This window comes from Chanos chanos, chromosome 8 (assembly GCF_902362185.1).
Source record: "Chanos chanos chromosome 8, fChaCha1.1, whole genome shotgun sequence".
Classification (NCBI taxonomy): domain Eukaryota; kingdom Metazoa; phylum Chordata; class Actinopteri; order Gonorynchiformes; family Chanidae; genus Chanos; species Chanos chanos.
Window position 1 is genome coordinate 44,786,365 of NC_044502.1, and position 16,038 is coordinate 44,802,402.

Sequence of the window (16,038 nt, forward strand, 5' to 3'; positions counted from 1 at the left end):
ATAACGCATATTAAACAACAAAAAATTACAACTTTCTTCTTCTTCTTTTTCTTCTTCTATTCCAGTTAAAAATAATAAAAAGGTATTCCAGTCAAATAATAAATTTGGTAGTGCAATATACTGTATATTTAAAGCAACAAATGCACCAAGCAGGGCATTAAATGCAATGTGTACCAAAACAGTTTCCATCCCAAGGAACACAGGAACACTCGTGCTGTCAACGTATGATTCTGATTTTAAAATCAGGTTGACATCGGCATCTAAAAACCTATCTAATTGATAAATTGCTATTATTAATTTCATATGAGTTTCTCTTGTAAACTTTGCTTGCACGGTTTGTCTCTGCCCAGTTGCCTGCGTGGCATAGATAAATTTGGCTACAGCGATGGCCGGATAAAGCCAAAAAAGGGCAGAAAAAGGGCAGAAAGGTCTGCCGGACAGTGTGGGTGACCAGACCTCTCTCAGTGCGACTGTAGGAGATCCACGATAAAGTCCGCGACCTTCTCAAGTTCTCCTCCCCTGAGTCATGCGGTCTTCCTCAACGTTCTCATTTGGCCGCTCTGTGTGTATCTCTCTTGTTTTCCCGAGCCCTCCGTACATGAATCAACTGGATGAAATGTTTGTTCGTGATTGAAATGTGCGTCACATAATGAGGAGGATCGATACGCGGTGAGCGAAAGCGATCGTGGACGAGGCCCCTGCGAGTTTCCACCAGTTTAGGAAATGCAGCCAAAGAAAGCAACGAGAGAACTGTCAGGTTACAGAGATGAAGAGCAGACCTCTCCCGAAATCATTGTTACGACAGCAGATGTTTTGTTGTTGTATGAGAGAGAGAACAAACCACAGGAAGGATATTAATACGCTTAACCAACAAAACATGGCATAATTTCCTATGGATATGATTGCTGATTTACAAAAAAAATAATATTAGCAAAGTAAGAAACCATGTAGATTATGGAACACAATCAAAACATGATTATATTATTCGAGTGCATCAGGAATATGTTCACTATTATGGCTCCAATTATGGCTCGACCAGTGAGTTCACTCACTCTGACCTAAATGGTCAACTCACATAGAACTGCAGTCTCAATAGGCATTCATTTTAAATTTCAGGAAAGACTTTTAAGGTTTTGCACTTGGTAACTGAAGCTCTAGACTTTTGAAACAGAGCTATTTCTGATATATATTAGATGCAACTGAACGTGTTATAAGCTTATGTTCTTCTCACCACACGTCTTTAAACAGTCATTGGGTTGGCTCTCCAGTGGCTCACCAGGATCAGGTACTAAAGCCAAACTCATGGATTCACAGTTTAGCTCCCAGCACTGCCACACTTGTCAACTGCGGCTCCACAAAAACACTGTCGGATATGTTCCTTGGGCAGGTGTGTTGGCCAAGGTCCCCCTACCTCTCAGTGCTAATCAGTGGTTACTGACAGTCATGTGCCTGTGTAGCTGAAGGTAGGGTTAAGTAAATATTGAGCACCTCCAAGTGAGTCACACCACACGACGACACTACGCAATTCTTTACTATGGAAAAATAGATGAAAGGGTTTCATGTGATGAAACGTCTGTTAGCTAAGTTCACCATGCTTGAGGTTTTTGCCATGAGAATGGGAAACTTATGAGATCACAGGCATCCCTAACATGAAAAAAAAAAAAAAGGAATATTAATTTATTGAGAGATGGTTTGGGGACAGATTGCAGCATTGGTTTACTTCATTGTGTTTTGTTGAATAAATTGTGATATTTGTCTGATGGGGAATTCATCATGAGTGTCTCCATAGTAAATATTATTACTGATAGCTAAAATGCTTAATTTAAACCGATTTGAGGATCACATGTAACAAATAGCTTTAGATATTGGGTAATTAAATTCTTCTCGATTGAAAATGAAATGGTTTTTAAGGCATTATTGACAGGAATTCACAAGGATACGTATCAAATAAACTTAGAGTCAATTTACAGTGCTCAGTTTATGCATTTAATGCTTAGTCACCAGAGGTAGAAAAAAAAAAAAAAAGATGTTTAAATAAGTAAACAAGTGGAGGCAACCGGTTGTATTCTGTTTGCTTTCATCCGTTTCATCAGAATCTAAATGAATGTTATGTTTTGTGCATAATATTTGCAGTCCAAAACTAGAATGTGGAAAAGCAGTTCCCTCTGCCACAAGCTACTTGTGGAGCCTTACCAAAATAAAGTGGCTAACTGTGTACATGCACTGTGACGCTCCTCTCCCCTTCAGGAAACGACTTCTCCACAGGAAAACTACTTCATCTGAGACACACTTTCTTGAATAATCAGATGTGTGCAGAGGCACTGGCCTACACAAAAGTCTGAGAGGTCAGTAATAGTATTGTAACCTCTTACCAGAGGAAGTGTTGAGTCACGACAACTAGGCTCCCTCCTTCCAAAACAGTGTAATAATTTCAGGTATTTCCATAGAAAGAACTGGACACTGCAGAAACATTCATATGCTCGAGACTGCCTAGAAATAGCCAACTTTCCCATTGGGTGTGCTTCACCCTGAAAAGTCATTTTTTAAACAACCAAGACTAATGACGTTTCCACATGGGCCTTTCAGACAGTTTTGCTTTGTTTTCTTTTCCAAAACTGTCTTTGAAAGCATTTTCCATACTGTAAATCTCCAGGAGCTCTTTTGATACCACGGAAAAGATGACAAACAACCTCTGGAGCTCTCCAAAACTGCATGCCTCCAAAAAAATTCGCCCGGGAGGTCATTTATGTGCAATCTCGGTTGTTCGAGATTAATGGAATATCCTTGGAGCAGGGTCCAATCCCATAAAAAAAAAAATCGACATACTTTACATATTCATATTCAATGAATGTGATCCTTTACAGGCCTGTACAATATGGTGAATGAAAGTAAGAGGCTGCTCGGTCAAATTCATACCCAGTCACAAATGAAGCGACAGGAAATTGATCTAGTGAATTGTGCTCCCATTACAAGGTCTGACAGACACAAATTCATATGCAGAATATGTCCTGACTAATGAGTAAGACAGACAAGATATACTGTGTGAAATCCTCTGACTCATTTCAACAAATGACCAATTAAAAAAAAAAAAATTGTCATTGTCTTCATTTAAAGCTTAAACAGCTTTAGAAACTGGTTTAAGAGAAGTTGAATTATCACCGAAGAAGCTGGACTCTCTGGGAAAAATTTACACATGGTTTACTGGTTGTGTAAACTTACTGGTTGATTTCACAAACATGTGTCTTTCCAAATGAAAATTTTCCCCTATTTGCTCCTGTGTGAAAATGAGTACTTTAATTTGATTCCGGGAGACTTCCTCATAACTGGGCTTTTTATTCACTTTAACATGTTTTTTTTTTTTTTAAGCGACGAGTCTTACTCAGGCAGGGGCTAATTTTACTGCAATGAGCCATAGGTTGCACAAAAAGGCTGATTACAACCGCCTAAAGGTCAGACAGACAGATACTTTTGACTGGGCTAAAATGTCAGACAAGGAGAGCTAAATAAAATGAATTCACTGCCAGTAAAAGGGCGTTGAAAACTATATTTGTCTGCCGAGGTTTTGTAACTGGAAGAACTACAGAGGAAACCGTTTAATCCTTAAAGAGAAATTGATAGGTGCAGAGTGGAAATAAGTCTCTCATTCAAAAATGAGATCCAGTTTTGAAAGGGGGAGAAAAAATAAATATCTGTAAATGTGTCTCATATTTATTTATTTATTTATTTATCTATTCATATTTTCGTAAACATACCATATTTGTTTAAGGGGCTGTCAGAGGAATTTCCTTTAAATTCTCATTCCTGGGCGCTTTTCAACAAGATCTCCCTTTAACCACTGTGGTTGTCCAATGACGGTCACTCCGTGGCCTCATTATGGGCCAGTTCATCTTTCTTGGAAGTTGAAGCCGACCACATAAAGGCTTCTGGGCAACCCGAGCTCTCTGCAACCATCTAAAAAGGCCTCTGATGTCGATGACGTCTGGAGGAGAACCTGGGCATCTCCAGGCGCATAGAGAACAGGGAGCATGAATGACCCTTCATCAAGCTGGGTCACATGGAAACAATCAAAGGAGATGCTCGGAAATACAGAAAGAGGTCTTTTCCAGCCCTCTGGAACTGCAGTGAACTGAAGCTTTGATTCTGGATTAGAGACCAGAGATTATTATGAGGAAATGCGAATAACAAATGCATCTTGTTATTTCATAAGGGCTTTTCTCTCAGGTGCTGAAACTCGAATCCTTCCGTCTGAGTGGAATCTCAAAATAGGATACTTCCAATTCTCTTTCTGGTTTTGGTGCTATACTGTGGGATATGACGACACAATCTCTCTTGGAAATATCTGTGTTAAAAATGAAAACTACAAACCACTGACCATTACTCAGACGGCTTGGACAGACTGAGAGGACCTGAATCAGTGTGTCCAAGATTACCTGACCCAGCTGTAGCACGTGGTCTGTTTAATTGAGGCCACTCCAGGCAAGAGTCAGAAGCTCAGTAATGCCGTGCTGTGCTCCGCTTTTAAAATGGAAAGCTATTTATTTTCACTCTGAGGACACAGGCATTGAAAATAATGCAACCACTGAAAATACACAGTGGGGCCAGTGTGATGTTTGGTAAGGGCAGATTCGGAAGCCAAGACCTGCTGCAAGAAACCAAGAAGCAGTAAGTCCATGTCCCAAGGACTGTCAGATCTGTAGAGGTGTTCCCTGGGTGGCAACGTTAATGCTCAGTAATTCCTAGTCTGCTCGGGTGAAAGAAGCCCTGTGAGGGGAACCACTGCTCCATGTGAATGCGGGCTGGCAGAATCTCCAACAAGAACCCAGAATAACCACAGCAGGTCTTAAATTCACACTTGTCAGTGTCGTGTGTAGATGGGAAGGAAACCTGTGGTAAATGAGTCAAGACGTCCCTGGCTTAGCCATGGCTCGGGTATTCTGAGCCACTGGACAAGGTGAAAGGGTGTGTCAGGCAAGAACACATTGTACGAGCACCATAATGGACAGTGAAGGTTTGGGAAGGCTTTCCCAATAAGCCCTCGGCAATAAAATATCTCATGATCTTAATGCAGCAGTTTTCAGCAATTTGTCTGAAGGCTGCTTAGTGGTGATGAATGCGTTTTGGCCTTCAAGTTTTGAAGAGAAGAACACACATCAAGAGGGACAAAAGGGAGACTTGATACAGAACTGTTATTATTATTGTCTTACCAGGATATTAAGATTAGATTCCATTCCTCCCAGATCATACATTGATTGAATCCTTGGGCTGTTACTTTCTCTTAGTCACCAGGAACCGACATGTTTCAAAACGTGGAGAGATGAACATCTGGTCCTTGATGGCAACATCAGAGCACAGTGTGTGGTTTGCTGTGGCTAACCAGGGAATAAATGAAACTCTGAAAAGTTCTCCAAATCCAGTGTGTTTCAAAGTCACCAGGGATAGAACGAATTCCCCTTTGCCGTGGTCATTTCCCATCAACTCAAAACTGTGGTCCACAAGGCTTTGTAGTGCCAACTGTTTCAAATACGGGCATGTGTCATGGTAAGACTATACAGGTTATAATTCAGTGTAAGTGGATTATTCATTCAATGCCATAATGATCCTGATTCTATTCCGAGCCTAGCCCGCTTTCCCTATGTTTAGCCATCATGGATTCTGAACTTCTTTTGAGCGATGTCTGCAGGTTAAGCATTCCCTCTATCTCCAGTTTACACCTCTAATAACAGATGAGGATTTACCCAGGATTGGATTTCTTAACTTTCTTCACATGTTGCAAGGTTTTCAAATGTTACCTTTCAAAGGTAGCCCCCCCCCCCCCCACCTTGCTAAGATGGGTGACCCATTTTTCAAATGTGAAACTCTTATCTGAATCTCTCTCTGTCTCTCTCTCTGTCTCTGTCTCTCAGAACCACGGCATGCTGTCTGTACCGATCAGAACAGACCTGTTGCTTCTGAACCCGGTAAGGGCTGATTCCAAGAATTCCGGTTTCTTGGAAACCAGAGACCCTACTGAGGCTTTCCATGGACTCACTCAAAGCGGGATATCCAGGAGAGGCGCATGTGGAAACGGCCACAGCCCCACCCCTGGCCAGTTTGCAGTCGCGCAGATGTCAGTTGGCAGTTGCGAAAAGGATGCTTCATGTGAGCGGTGCCCAGTCTATTGTTTTTCTAGAGTGTCCATTTACTGCGCGTGTGCTGAATCCGTGGCCCTGCTGTGGTCACACATTGTTCCAATTTCCTTGTTCTGCTGTTTCACGATGGGGCCGCCAAATTAAATGTCTGAAGAGCGTGCACGCGCACGCGCACGCGTGTGTGTGTGTGTGTATGTGTGTGTTTGTGTAATTACAGATCTGGTTAGTAATAGAAGATTACTTGGGCAGAGGCATTTATGGGAAACTTAGGGGAGAGGGATACCACACAGTAAGACAGATTCTGACAATGTAGGTGTGGAAACTGTTTTAGCACTAAGCAGAGTTAAACACAATAAAAGCATGATGCATTGTTGTGGCATTAGCCCACACATTTCATAGTGATTAATAAAAATGGATGGCGGGCTAACATTCTGGTTAAATCAAGTGTAAACCAAATACGATGACGGGGGCTTCCTTAACCTTTAGTGAATGATTTCCACACTTATAACAACTGATAGATTAAGTCTGGCCACAGTCACAAGATTTGTTTGAGCGTGAGAACTGCTATCTGTAAAACAGTTAGGTGCCAGTTAGTTCGCCTGCTATACATATCAACTTATTTGTTTACATGGTTCTGCTTGCTACTTCCTAATCAGCCTGAGTAAGTACAGGTAGATGATTCGCTTGTTTATACTTCAGCAGATGTCGGTGAAGTCGACTCGTCCTATGCTGTGATGTAGTCATAGTTACCATCCAAACATCTTATGGAGACAATAGCTCCACTCACCCACTGTATAGTCCACTATATAGCAAAGCAGCCATTTTCTGTTCAAATTCTCAACTGTAAATTTATGACACTATATAGTGCATTACAAAATTGTCGCAAGGCACACCAAAATGTAGCGTACTGAAGCTGTACCCTACATCGATCGACCTAGACCATCATGCATTGCGGCCTGTCTCATGAAAGCAGGCAAGTCTTTACAGATCAGTCACATGCAGATGTTCTGGTGTTTGTTTATGCGACAGAGATAAAACAATATGAATATCATAATAATGTAGCAGCGTAACTTCCAAATAGTATCCAAAATGTATCAGCAGCTGTTTGCCATTATCCCCTAGTGAGTGCTCTATGTAGCAAACACCATATAATGAATGAGTGAGTGAGTGAGTGAATGAGTGAGTGAGTGAGCAAGTGAGTGAGTGAGTGAGTGGACAATCTGAATACAACTTATGTCTGGTGTGTTGAATGGGATCTCAATGCCAATCAGGCCTCAATATAATCAACTGTGTCCAAGCCCTGATTTTTACAGATTTTTGTTGGATATCACAGATAGAGCACGGTCTAAAATGCTAACCACTTTGGGTTCAGAAATCCACCTCTGACCACTGTATTCACCTGCTCCCCCTTCAGACCCTCATTTCCTAAGACAAACAATTCGTCTGCGAAACCCGTGACGTTACGACCAGCCGACGCTCTGATGTATTCGCTGGAGCAGCTAAGTGTGATAAAAACTTCTCAGCCAGCAAGGGAGTAAGAATTTTAATATGTTAACCAGCCGCAAGTGCCATATCAGTAATAACAAAACTATCACGGTTCGCTAAGATATGAGCTGACAGAACGTAGAAGACAATCACAACTCTACATTTCTTTCTTTCCAGTGAGGGCTGATTGTCTCCCGTGATAAGATCATGTAGCATGATCGTTGCTCGGGTCTGTATTTTCCTGCTGACGAGGAGACAGAGACGTGAGCAATCTGAGGAAGTAATTATGTCATTAAATTTCCCTGCACTACAATCTCCCCCCTGGTGTCTTTTATCTCCTCTTACCGAAAGGGAAAGCGACTTGTTTTGGTATTGTCCGACCTAGCGCTACAAATCGCTGTTTCTTAAACGGCGTACACCTCTTGAAGCGCACGCCGCGTCTGGTGTCTCTGCACCGTGGCTGTCATGACACATTTTTACACGAGACCCAGCTGGGGCTGGCTGTGACAAGGGATTTTCCACAGTTCCACTGCATTGTATGAATGGGTTCATTGTGCACAGTGCAGCTCTGCATTAACATTTTTTATCAGCACGATGCAAAAATCCTCTCACTCTTACAGATGTTATCATCAAGAGCTTCTCTATGTACTTTGTATTCGCACTCCATACACAACTAGTGCGTGAACCATTTCACCAAGATCAGTGGAAAAAAACAATATATGACGTACACGGGGGGCATGCATTACTCTAACATTACTGAGACTATAGGACAGACATGGTGTGTGTTAAAAATATAAGTTTAATGTCATTCAAAGTGATTCATGGATTGCCTATTGCTTTTGTTTCAGACTTCAATGAAATGTGTAGATGAAATAAAATGAAAAGTATTTGGCCTTCATTCTAAGATTGTCTACAAAACACCATACTAACTAAGCAACAGGCACAAGACCAATCACGTGTTTCGTGTTTAGTGACACACGCCGAAAACTATGCACTTTCTGATTACGATGTCTCGTCAAGTCGAGGACATTTTTTAGCTGTATGTCATACCGCAATAACCCTAAAGCCGTTTTCGTCAGGCAGAACCATCACCCATAAGCTTCGAATAAGTAGAAAGGAAATCCAACATGGCAAGTAAATACCACACAGTGGACAGAACATCATTATGCCAATTACAGCATTTATCTTTTCAAGTCCTACTTAAAAAAAAGGTTTAAATAGCGGTGTAAGCCACAGCATCTGGAAGCTGGGTATAATCTGCTGGAAAAGGGAGGGACTTATCCTGGTACAGACACAGGAAATAGCAGCAACGTTTGTGACTCTATAGGTTGCATGGCAACCGGTGTTTTCCAGCCCACCACTTCAGAAAGCACTGTGTGGTGCCAGCATCCTGTCTGATTTTTGTTCATCAAACTAAAAAAAGGCAAGAACGGAGTGATTCTGAGCATATTCCTCCGCCTGTTTATTTATGAAAATGAAAGCTGGCGATGTTTGACTCTGGTTTGCAGTCTGAGCCTCAAACACCTGTCATGAAATGGATAATTCCAGCATAGATGTGTCACTTCTACAACAGCTCTTTCAGTGTCCCTGAATCCAAATCTAAACAAACAAACCAATTACGTCAACACGGAGGGGTTTACTTTTTTATTTATTTATTTATTATTTGTCTCTGAGTACCAAAGGCAAAAGAGAAAAACACAGTCAGCTGGCAGGCAGAAGACGTGATGTCATAAAGCCGTCATTGGACAGGTGTAATAGAGAATGTTGCACTCTTCCAAAAAAAAAAAAACAAAACAAACAAAAACATTTTAAATAAGGTCACATGTTCAACTCAGCTTCTTCAACACATTTTGTTCTATACAGCGATATTAATTTAATCCACGAATATGACAGTTTCATATCTGCTGCTTGTCTACACAGATCTTTTTTCTATATGCAAATGTTACATATTTTTTTCAACAGTTGACAATGTTGTTGTTTTGGCGAGTTTTTTTTGGTATATTTTATACATTGATATGTTTTTGTTTTATTGACTTTCTGTATTTGCTGTATATTGAATAACAGACACATTACCCCTTTTTAAATGGCCTCTGTTTTGAAACGAATGGCTGGAGGACTCTAGTTTCATGGCTTTAAACCATACTGTTTAATGCAAAACATTCGGGGTGCGTCAGAGTCAGATTTTGCTAATTTCATCACGGCTGTAGTATCAGTGGTGTGGGCGGTAAATACTAAAAAGGTTGTAATATGAAAAAAATGAATTAGGTTTGGGGTGTGGTAAGAGGGTGGGGAGGACATGGCAAGCAAGCACAGCCATGTTTTTTTTTTTCCCCTTTTCAAAAATCGCTGTCATTAGTTTATATACTGAGGCACTGCGCCAAACGCTCTGGTGGCGATGCCTTACTGTGAGGACCTGGAGAGCGTCACAAAGTCAGAGATGTCACAGCCCCTCGAGGAAGGACAACAAAAGTGTGTTGTCACCAACGTGATAAAAACACTGACGTGTAAAAATGGAACATGTGTAAAATCATTTAGAATTGTAAATGAGTAAATGGTAGAGGCGTCATTTTGCATGGGAGCGGTTGGTGAGAGTCCATCATGAAACTGCACTTCCTCTGTGGATTATTTAGAACATGCCCAAATTAGAAACCACAGGCCCACACCACTGTATGTGAAACTCACTCACCTGGGTGAGAGCAGGATATTGCGTTAGCGTCAATCACCGCAGTAATCAGTCACCACACATTCCAAAAAGTTCGACAACTGTACAGAACGTTATTTTAGACAGAACCAAAGAGCAAGAGAACTTCTGTGAATTTTCAAACCAAAGGTAAAAGCCAAAACTAAAAAAAAAAACCAAAGCTTAAAGGAAGCAGGTCTTGGCATTCTTTTTATCAGCTGATATGTAGTTAAATCCAGTTTTTCAAAATGTTCCATTATTCATCTTCAGCACCCACAGGTAACTCTTAAAACAGCACATAGCATCTTAATGGGGCATTGGGTCAGAACCTGCCAGAGCAGTTTCAGTGCGCTTTGGCATAGATTCGCACGCCTCTGAACAGGTACAGAGTGAGTCGCCAACACAACATGTTGATGCTGTTGGTGATGGAAAAGCTTTGTCAGATGCTAGTCCAGAACCTTCCAAACAGGCCCACGTGCAGACGCCGAGAAAGGCGGTGGCCCGGACAAAAACCAGGCTATACTCTCACCCCACAGTGGCTACCCCCTCCTCCCAAAGCAGTTTCACACTTCATCAAATTTCAGATAAACTATTACAGTTGTTTTCATACGATTTAATGGCAAAACTGCTGTCGCATTTTGGGACGCAAAATTACAGCTCTACTAACCCCAGATTCTGTGTTTGAAGAGGCAGCGTTATCTGTCAGATTTATTACAAACTGGACATTTATTACAAACGGAGTCCCAGAGTGTCGCGTAAAATTAAAACTGTGAAAGCAAAAATACAAGAGCTATTCAAATTATAATGCAGAAAAAGACAGCAAAGACTAGGGCGGCTGGCCTGCAGACTAACAAAAAGGCCTTTCTTTTTAAAGTGTTAACAAAAAAAATAAAACATTAACTTGGATTCAGGAGCCCTGGATCCAGATGCTGGAAGTGGAACTCTCTCTGGCAGCCTCTGTCGGTGCTCTGTCTCTCTCTTTCTCTTCTCTCTTTAAAAAAGCTTTATTTTACTGCAGTGTGCAACAAGGCACATTAAGCTACAATAATGAAGTTAAAAGAAAACAACAGAGGCTTAATAAATTTGCCAGATAAAGCTACCCCAACACGTCTCAAACGTAAGGTGAGTGTGGGAGCTTCACAAGTCCCCTCCCATTCGACTGATTATCATTCCATCTTCCTCTTGTAAATCATTACAAGAACTGAGAGGTATAGACAAGACTTTGGTTATATTTTATCACAGAAAAATGAAAACTATGCCAGCATTGGCCTACAAGCGGCAGAGTTAGTTTTTGGGGTGGGTAACATTCATTCAAGGACTGGGTTCTGGACACATTAAATAAGACAGCTGCAACCTTGGTTGTGAAGGCACTGTTATCGAAGTCGAGGGAAAAAAATGTGAAAATCTAAAAAAAATTTCAAATGCCTCAGAATTTGCTGTCTCATTGCCAGCATTTTGTTGTTTTTAGGCTGTTGAAATGTGCGGCGATTTGCATGTGGTCCGTTTTAGACCAAACCCACAAACGGTCAAGGGTATTTGCTAAATTGCGCTACAGACATCACGGCATGAAACTTAAACAGTCTGTTAGAAAATATATCAAACACTCATGGACGACCGAGGAAAACGCAACATTCATCTCCGTCTGTGTTGGACCTGCGGACTATCAATAGTTAACCTATGTGCCGTGATGAAGGCAGCTTACTCATGGGCATTTAGCGTCAAGTTAAACCAGAATAACACAGCAGGTAAAAGTAGCTGCAATAAGAAGAAAAAAAAACCTCCATGGGAGTGGAATGGACCACAGCCATGCCAGGAAAATGTAGCCATAGCTATCGAAACCCTTCTTTCTGGAAAACAGGGACTCTGAGCCGTGGGTGTCTTTTGGTGTGTGCCACATAGGCATTATCTACTTGTTGAAAGCAGGGTGGATCAGTCATCTGACAATATGACTTTTTTTCCACGCTGTGGATCACTGGCTTTGCACCACCTCAGTCAGACACGCTCATTTTTAGGTGTAATAAGAGGTCTGTACCATTTGCTCAGCCCAGAGTGTTGGTCTCTCAGTGCTAAGACAGTCTGTTCATGTCCCTAGATGGATATTTGCTGCCATATGATTCAGAGTTGCTCATGTCTCTCTCAAACCACACGGTGATTGAGAGCTATGCGCTCTCAGCCGCTGCTGACCTTAAGTGATGATGTCTTTCCCTCATCTGATTCCCGTGGCCAACATCACCTTAGCCACCGTTCGCGATGAAACATCGACAAGTTCAGCAGTCTGGGTCACTGAAGTTCCTGCCTAAACAATCACCCTTTTCTCAGAGCCACTGAGATCTCCTCATCTGGATACGGCAGCCGAAATAATGGCTGAGCAGTTTTAGACGTGACTGTAAGCATTGGTGGGACATCTTTGCTTAATTAACTCTGAAACCACACCTGAGTGGAAGCACCTGCTTTCCCTTTATTTTTTTGAGTTGTGTAGATTACTTTGGCGCTTTATTACATTAAAACCTCAAAAATCTATGTGGCAAACTATGAACAGTCTGCTTCAGTAACAGCAAGAAAAATGCTTTCAGTAAGAGCAAGATTTTCTCGTGGATGTTAATGTAGCATGCTAAGTTTCAATTTGTAATGCACAAACCAAAACTTCTTTTGAGCAGAATGAAAGGAGGTATACAATCTAAAATAACTGCCTTACAACTAACATTTCACCCCATATATTAATGAGTTAAAGGCCAAATCCATGAAGTACATAATGTAGGTAAAAATGTCACATTCACTGAAAACTCATGCAGGCGAACATAAACCAACTATTTCTCATCAATGATTCACCTGTGGCAAAAACATTTCAGCTAAATTAATAATCTGTCAACCTGTCAAAATGCACATGAAAGCATCCTGTAAAGAATAGGGTTAAGACAAGCAAAGACAAAAATAGTAGAAACATCTGAGTCACCACCTCCCCCTTTTTTATTATTAATGCATAGACCATACCATGTACAAAAGATATAGGCCTACTGTAGAATGGCAGCCAGACCACATAACCACAATGGACACGTCTGTTATATGAATAAGGCATCAAGTGAGCTGTGTTATCTTCAAAAATAGGGTGGGGGACTTGATGAACACACCATTGTTTGATGATGCTGTATTCTGCTGTTCATGATTTCATATCTGATTGGCTATGGAACAGAGATGTTTGCTTTTGCACCCTGGTGGCATCGAGGAGGACGGTCAGATGGAATCTGACAGAGCGACCACTCGTTCATAACTAAATCTGTTCTCACATATCTTACATAGAGTTTTGCATTCATTCTAATGTGACGATTTTTCTTCTTCTTCTTCTTCTTCTTCTTCTTCTTTTTATGTTTTAAGCATTAGAGGACTAACCCAGTTTAAGTAATTCTACTTCAAACAACAGTAATGACACACAACTGAAGAGAAGTCTAACTGACATTTTGCATTACACGCTGATGAAGGCCTAACGTAGGTATGTTTCATCTTTACCTGCTGAATGAAATACATTATTATAAACCTGTCAAATCTTTGGACTTGTTTGCCAAGAGCAGACTTTTAACCAACATGCATACAATCCTTCTCAACTATGAAAGGCTTACATTTTCCACTGCTCTGTAACTAAGTGTCATTTTTGGATTTCAGTTTATGAAACACTGACATGGAGGCACGTCTTTTCTTTAGCATGGTAACATTGTTTTCTCACAAACCATATCATTATACTTGAAAAAAAAAAAATCTGAAATGAAGCTTTTCATAATTTTTATGTTTTTGTTTTTTTTCTGATGAATATGCTTTCCTTACTGCAGCAGTGATAATAATCCATCATGTTGCAATGAATCTTTCTCATTAAAAACCCACCAGTAGGAACTGCCTTGTCCGGATCTTGCCCTCTACCATACATAAAACGTAATGGACCAACGGTGTCTCTCTCTTCTTGTTCATGTCAGATCATTTTTCAAATTTTTATGGTCTACCTTAAAAGGGGAAGAGAGTACAGTACTCAGAAGCATAAAACACCCCATCGTCTGACGATCCAAGAGAAAAAAATATTCAGCGGCCTCAGACATGAGACATTATACAAGAGAGTATTTGTCAGAGAAAATACTGTGAAGTCACTCCACCCTCTGGCTTAGGCCTATCTATGGTTAATAAATAAATAAATAAATAAATAAATACATGTTGAGTACGTGGCTGTAGGCCGTACACCCTGTCACTAGTATTGTAACAATACAGGGCGGTGTGGCTGGATTTATTTCATTAGCTGTTTGGAGTTCCCTCCCCTCGCAGATAAAGAAATATGTGTGAAAGAAAAATGTGGGAAACACAAGGGAGCACAAGTCAGGCCAGTGTCTCAGTCACTAGGCTGGCTCCATATTTCACAAAGCCTCTCAAACCACATATCAAGGTATGGTTTCACGCAGTCGGGGCCTCTAACACGCTCTCAGACCGCTTGCCTAAAGCAACACTGACGGATCCAAGTTCAGTCAGAGTCCATCAAAGCAGCACCGAGCGTCTTTAGTCAAACCATAAATCAAACGCCACAAATTAAATTTTCCCAATGATTTATCTCACAGAGAGTATGTAGGAGACTAGACTTGACTTCTCTGCCTGAATTGTGTTTTTTTTTTTTTTTTTCACTAACTTTTACCCTAAAACGTTCCGGACCAAGAAACTCGAAAACAAATGCAATTTGACTGTTATGAAAAAGAGCCTGGCGTGTGCTGTCAGAGGTTGTTGTTATGCAAGTGTAAATACAACACTGGTATTATTACAAACCTCTGAAATGTGTGTTCTCAGTGGTCTGTAATGACATTAATGTTGTGTCTATAAGAAAACTTTTCAGCAGCAATGCAAATAACCAAACGTACAATCGACGTTTATCGTGTCCATGTGAAGCAGTGACTTGCCTTATTTAGACAGTGCAGAGAAACAGTGAACTTGGTTTATTTGTTTTCAAACGCATAATATTGTCCCACAGGCTAAACTATGTCTGAAGGCCTGGAATTTGAAGGCCTTTCATGGTGAAATGGAGCAGTTCCCCTCCTTGGGTACAGCCAATAAACAGCTCATTACCGCCAAAAACAGAAAGATGCACAAACTACTGTTTCATAATGCGTCGTGGTTGGCAGGGAGTTTTCTTCATATTAATTTGCCACAATGACAGATTCTTTCTGAGATACAATTAAAGCTCTCTGGTGGTTGTTATAAACATCTGAGAGGAACACACCAGAATCTAAATTGTCACCCACATTTGCCTTAGACAAGCCCTGTGGAATTGTTCAACACTGCCCCACAAAGTACAAAAGTGATGTAAACGAAATATTATGGAGAGACAGGAGGGAAGGGAACGTATCAAACTCGTGGGTGGGTCGCAATGAGGACTCGGTTCACTTCACCAGAGCTCTGAGCAATTATGAAGTTATGCATATCTTTAAAACCTTTTTGACACACATTAACACACCTCACACCTGCAAATCCCATCTTTCAACAAAGGACCTGACAGTACCAAACAAAGGCTACGTTGTGTGTACCCGACGAGGTATCCATGCAATACATCGGAGCTGTGCACTGTTCTGTCTTCTACAATGTCACATATCATCTGTGGAATTCAGCAAATGTAAATTATCTGTATAAACCTGGAGAGGAATTTAAATGGTTGTTCGAGAAATGTTGCAACAGCTTAACGTACAGTACATTATGACTGGTTTCCTTCTCTAGAAAACGTCTTAT